Source organism: Eurytemora carolleeae, unplaced genomic scaffold, assembly GCF_000591075.1.
Source record: "Eurytemora carolleeae unplaced genomic scaffold, Eaff_2.0 scaffold403, whole genome shotgun sequence".
Classification (NCBI taxonomy): Eukaryota; Metazoa; Arthropoda; class Copepoda; order Calanoida; family Temoridae; genus Eurytemora; species Eurytemora carolleeae.
The window spans coordinates 187,788-194,934 of record NW_019396320.1 but is presented as its reverse complement, the minus strand read 5'-3'; positions in this window follow the sequence as shown (position 1 = coordinate 194,934).

Here is a 7,147-nt window from a genome sequence, read left to right as displayed (position 1 = left end):
AAATACAGTATCACAACTACTCAACTATGTATATCCCGTACACTNAAGAGAAGGCAGAGTATGAGGCAAACAATGAAGTAGGAGAACTCAAGATAACTTATGCAACAGACAAAGAGAATAGAATATATATTAGAGGGGAATTTACTAAAAAAAAGTGTAAAACGACCATTTTGTTGTACTGTTTCCATACTGCAGGTGTTCTTCACATATTTGTTCTATATAACCTTTTGGGCCATAGAACATCATTTTATAGAAAATCTAAAACTATTGTTAAAAGAAAACCAAATTATGAAATAGGCTGGTTTTATATTTGACCAATGATCATTTCACATAGACTCTCTGCCTTTCACTTTACTAACGATGATTTATACTATAAATCAAATGATGTTTTTTATTCACCTAATTCATTTTATAAAGTTTATTGAAAAGCTTTACAAAATCGAAATTGAAATGAATAGTCTGGGGAACATACTGTATTAATGTACTCTACTGCACATAATTTGTGAACATTTCATGATTTGTACACTTTAAACTCCCTTTCAGGCTGAAAGGGACTGAAAAAATTCATACCGAGGGATTGTTTAAATTCCACTCTAATATATATTCTATTCTCTATGGCTACAGATCTAGAAGGAGATCCAGCAGATATAGCTAAAGAGAGGCGGAGGTTTGCCGGATATTCATCTTTAGTGCACAGCATGAGTCAGGAAACAAGACATACAATCATAGAAGGGTTCGAGTTAAGAAAACTACAGGAAGCAGATGAAGTCCTGAAGGAAGTTATCCAATGGGTTGTAGAAGGTAAAGCAAGTAATTGTTCAAACAGACAATGGTGGGATTTCTAATTAATTTTTGGTTTGGAAGAAATTGCAAAAAGAAACCCCGCCAAACTAAAAATATAGAATACATAAGAAAGAATCAAGTTGACAGAGAACAGTTGAGCAAAAAGAATAGTTTTGGGAGTTCTAGTTCATGTTCTAATTATAAGTTTAGGATCAGATGGTCGGGGCTAGGTGTGGGTTTGGAGGCGAAGGAAAAAGGGGTTTGAAAATATTTCATGGTAAATGTATAATTTTGAGCATGGAGTTCTTTTGAGCTAACACATAAAATTTATTGACAACGTTAGAAACAACAACACTTGCTGCAAACTCTAATTGTCTAATCCTTATTTTTTGCAAATTTTAACATTTCAAATTATGAGGTTGGTTAAATCTTCTAATCTAAATCGGAAATATCAAATTTTTAAACCATCAGGTTACAAAGATGAGAAAATTAGAGTTTTAATTTCTTTAAATCTACAGAATAAAATATTGAAATACATATTTTCTAAAAGGAATTGAGTCTTTGCCACAAACTCTGAATTTATAATCCCTATATCTTTGGAACCCAATGTCGTAAATCTTTGATATTTCAAACTTATATTATTTGATCTAACAGAATTCATAGTTTGAAATAGTTAAGGTCTACGACATTGGAATCCAAAGATATAGGGTTTAGAAAAGCAGAGTTTGTGGCAAAGACTCAATTCCTTTGTAAACATTGAATTACAAAAACTGTTACTTTTATTTAACTGTAATTACATTTGGTAACAAACCCCCGTTTCATAAATTCTAGAAAATTCCCCTAAATCCTTTGATACTGTTTTGATTAGAATAAATGTATATAGTCTACCTCTGTATAAGCTTGTTAGGCGGAGATAATAATATTATATTTGATCCTATTAATTTATAAATAGATAAAGAGAAATGGATCATAATCATAACTAGAGAAAAAAGTATATTTGGGGCTAAGCAATTTTAAAGATGAAAATGAAACTGTAACAAAAAAAAATAATATTATACCAATAGTTTTTCTTATCTAATCTTATTTCAAATTTTCTAATTCTTATATCTTTACAACCTGATGGTGTAGATATTTAAAGCTTAGATTTTTATCTAAAAGATTTATGGTTTGAAAAATCTCATGTGTACGACGTTTGGTTGCAAATATATAGGGATTGTTGCAAAGCCCCAATTCTTTAATAAATTTTGCTAAAACAAAAAATCAAATTGTTTAATACTATATTTTTTGCGGGCCAATATTAGTTTGCAAAGACAAAAGATTATAAAATTAAAGTTTGAGGCAAATGTTCAGCTTTTTTGCTCTTGAAATTTTAAAAAAACGCATTAATTTTTTTTCGTAAAATGTTTAAAAATACTTGGCTTGTCTGTCCTGTCTGTTTGTTTGTATCCAATGAATGTCAAAACGGCTGAACCGATCGAGCCCAAAATTTGCGCAGGACCTAACATGACCCCAGGGAAGGTTTTTAAATATTTAAATTTTATTATAAGATTAACAAAAAAAACGAAAATGAACCTTTTCCTTAAATCATTTATCCATGTAATGAATAACCAATAAGTACTATATCAGGGAAACCTGATACCTTATCTATATTCATGCTAATAACTGTTATCATAATTTTTATGCATATTTTGTAAGTGCAACCAAATAAAAGATTAATATTATTGTTGATTAAACTTGTAAATATTATATGTACTAGTTGGGTGCCCGCTACGCCGCCGGTCACCCATATTTAACCTGTGGTCCTGTACCCTTAATTATGTCTCAATAAATAGTTAAAATTTAGCGTTGACCCTAGGTAGAGAAGACAGAAATACAGTGCGTTTTCTGTAATTAAGATAGATTCGAAAAGACTGGCATTTTGTGACATCCATTATTATATTTTCAGCTTTTTGCTTTGAGAAACCTTAGCAGTTAATGTAAATGTATAAAACAATTGTATAACATGATATTTGATTAGGTTAATAGAGTTTACAGACGCTAAAGTTAATTTCATAATTAGCTCCGTCCGAACTTAAATATTCTCTTCCTTTCTTCCTTTCAGACTATTCTATTTGTTCATTTCCACTTGAGCAACTCTATTTCTTATCCTCGTACTTTAAATTTAAAGGGACTGTCAGCGTAATTTCAAGTGACACTCCATGCAAAGATGGCAATATCCCGATTTACAACGATACCCTTGAAACTTTTATCTGATCAATAATTTGGAAGACATTGTAGTATTTCTAGGATTAAAAGTGGTTAATTCTTATAATTTCTTTATGTTTTCCTGCAGTTATAAATGCGCAAGTCATCTTTGTAGAAAACCATAATTGAAAATAATGAATTTTTTATCCATTAAATGTCATTGAATCTTATTTTAGGGCAGAATTCTTTAGTGCTTTTATCATTTTATTAAATCAGTTCATTAGTTTTTTAAAGTGTTTTTATTAAAATAAAAAAGAATTTTTAAAAAGTTTAAAATTTACGTTAACAAGGAGAGTTTTCTGACAATAAATCTGAAATTCAAATTAAAATAAATTCGCACACAGCGTCAAAATAAACTTTTGATTTTCCAGTTAGCAAGTTTGTAGCTCGGTATTTCATATTTTTCAAGGATTTAAAGCAAGGAAAGTTATTTCAGAGGTGGAAGCATCTTTTGTACTGCAGTGTACTGTCACTGGGCGGTAATGTAAACACAAGACGGTATTCTTTTTAGCTTTTATCATTTTATTGAATCAGTTCATTCATTTTGATTCAGTCTTTTTATTAAAATAAAAAAGAATTTAAAAAAAATAAAAGTTTTTAAATTTCTATCAACAATAAATCTGATATTCAATTTAAGATAAATTTGCACACAGCTTCAAAATAAACTTTTGATATTCAGTTAGCAAGTTTGTATCTCGGAGTTTCATATATTTCAATATAATTGAACCAAGGTAATGGGATTTTGTCAACTTTGTTCTCCAGATAAAAGCAATATGAGTATATACTAAATTGGGAGGAAGTAGAAAAAGTATTAATAGTTTTTATTAGGGCTATTGGCCAAAATATAGTGAAGGGGTGGGGGCACACTGGTAAAAAAGGGAGGGACAAAGCATTCTTACACCGTAAATATCACTTATTTTACCTTAAAATTTATCTCGCGTGCGGGGGGGGGGCATACCCCTCGTGTTCACTACGAGGTCCCAATGTCACAAACCCTCTCATGGGATTTGTTCCACAACATGTTTAATCACAAACCCTCCCATGGGATTTGTTCCACAACATGTTTAATCACAACCCCTCCCATGGGATTTGTTCCACAACATTTTTAATCACAAACCCTCCAATGTTTAATCACAACACCTCCCATGGGATTTGTTCCACAACATTTTTAATCACAACACCACCCCTGGGATTTGTTCCACAACAATTTTAATCACAACCCCTCCCATGGGATTTGTTCCACAACATTTTTAATCACAAACCCTCCCATGTTTAATCACAACACCTCCTATGGGATTTGTTCCACAACATGTTTAATCACAACACCACCCCTGGGATATGTTCCACAACATGTTTAATCACAACACCACCCCTGGGATTTGTTCCACAACATGTTTAATCACAACACCTCCCATGGGATTTATTCCACAACATGTTTAATCACATCACCTCCCATGGGATTTGTTCCACAACATGTTTAATCACAACACCTTCTCTGGGATTTGTTCCACAACATGTTTAATCACAACATCTCCCATGGGATTTGTTCCACAACATGTTTAAATACAACTCCTCCCATGGGATTTGTTCCACAACATGTTTAATCACAACACCTTCTCTGGGATTTGTTCCACAACATNTTTCTAAAAGTCATTCTGTTTCTTTTTGAGAAATATGTAATTTCCTCAAGATTTTTGTTTTCTGAAATTGGGAATCTTTTAACACAATTGGTATCCCCAAGGAAAATCGGGTACATATTGAGTAAATATTATCCCTGAGGTGTTTTTACAAAATCTAGCCTATTTTCAAAATTAAAATTTTAAATCCCATCTAGGTACCCCACAGATCAGGGGCAAAATACTATTTTTTTTTTAACATTAAAATTGTTTTAAACTTTGGATCTTGAGGGAATGGTAAATAACAAACCTAATATGAATTTTTATTCTTTTTAACCTTATCTAAGTGTGAATTTTTTTTCGGAAAAATTTACTGAAAAGTAACCTTTTTGATCAATAAAAAACTTTGACAAAAGTAAACATTTGAAAAGGACAGTTTTTTGATACTTTTTAATGGCACTTCTCCTCAAATTTATAAACTATTCAGTGTGCAGAGACCGTCTTAGATTAAATGCATAAGATAACTGCATTTATAATTGCAATTTGCACAATATGATAACCAACACCAATTTAATGCAGATAGGGTTGTTAATCGTTTTTTGTTTCGTTTTTTAATCTTTTTAAAAAACGATCGTTTCTTTTTTGGAAAATAACGATCGTTTTTAAAAACGACCCACTCGTTTTGAACTTTTAGAAAACGTTTAGCGATCGTTTTAGAAAACAATCGTTTTTTAAAAACGATCTGTGACCGTTTTTTATACAATTGTTTTTTAAAAACAATTGCTTTTGAAAAAACGATCGTTTTGAAAAAAAAATATTGACAATTATGTTAACTACTTTTTAATGGAGCTTCTCCTCAAATTCATAGATTATTCAGTGTGCAGAGGCCGTCTTAGATTAAATGCATAAGATAACTGCATTTATAATTGCCATTTGCACAATAGATAACCAACACTGCCATTTAATGCATGCAGGAGGATTTGAAAATTTATTTTCCACTAGAAAGTGTTAAAGTTTTGTTTAAACAATTCCTCGAAATCGTTGTTTCTATCAAGCATCATCTTTATATCACATAGATTCATCAATTTTTAAGGTCGACTTAAGTCGACTTGAAGTATAGCAACGCCTTAGGCTTTGATTTTACCGTTTTAAAGCACTTATTGCAAGCTTTGGTTTTTAACAAGTAATTGGCAAAATTCTCATAGATTTTTGCTTGAAAGCTTGATATCTTTAAATCACAATGATATAAAAAGTTGTAATCTCTGTCTGTTTTGTTGTTTGCCCGATCATAACATTTAATTACTTCAGTTGTTTAAAAAAATCAAATTAGTGATTGCTTATGTTTAAGAGAATTCTGAATCTGTTCTGTTTATATTCAATCCTTCCCTTATTATTAGACCAAACATCATTTACATAATCCCAATTATAATATTATTAGCATATATGCATATCTGTATAACTATTCGTATCCATGATTAACAATTATAATTTCCAGTGTGAGAATGTGAAAGGGAACTAGGTTTGAAATACACGGTGAGAACCAGAAAACTGTCAAATAAGAAGACGACATTAAAACCATCATTCAGTTTTCCTAGGTTGTTATATTCAAAGCAAATAGTTTTTGAAGTAGCCTAAAAACTTGTATTAAGAAAAATTAGTCTGTTTACACTTGCACAATTGATGTGTATAATGTTTATTGGAATATTTCAAATAATAATTTGAGTCTAAAAGTCGTCTTCCTATTCCACTGTTTTCGGGTCCTGTAACCTTTTTTCTTTAGAAGAGATTTTAACTCTCACTCTTTTTCTAGAAACACCTTTTTTGTTTAAATGTTGCTTTTAAACTTCGTATTTACAAAAAAAATTCGTGAACGTTTCTTATAACATCATTGGATTAAAAAAATGTAATTGATTTTTCTTGGGCAACATTTCATTACCTGAGGTCATAAGGTTACAGAAAATAAATTTGACTCGATCTGTTGAACTGTCATTTCAATATTACATATCAATATAGTATAGTAGACGTCAGCGATGTAAACTTAGCATTTATATGGCATTACAGTCTCACAAATGATCTCCACAAACTGCAATCAGACCATAAATTCTTTATAAAGAAAAAAGAAGAAAAAGAAGAAGAAGAAGAAGAAGAAGAAGAAAAAGAAGAAGAAAAAGAAGAAGAAGAAGAAAATGAAGAAGAAGGAGAACAAGAGAAAGAAGAAGAACAGGAAGAAGAAGGAGAAAAAGAAGAAGAAAAAAAAAGAAGGAGAAAAAGAAGAAGAAGAAGAAAAAGAAGAAGAAGGAGAACAAGAGGAAGAAGAAGAAAAAGAAGAAAAAGAAGAAGAAAATGAAGAAGAAGAATAATAATAAAAGAGGAAGAAAAACTAGCTAATGTCAGATTAGAAGTTTAGAATTAAATTTAGGAATTGCTTTGATAGAAAGGATGGATTCCGGAAAATAATTTCGCAGCAAAATATCTGCAGAGTTTTGTAGGAAGTAGGGGGGGGG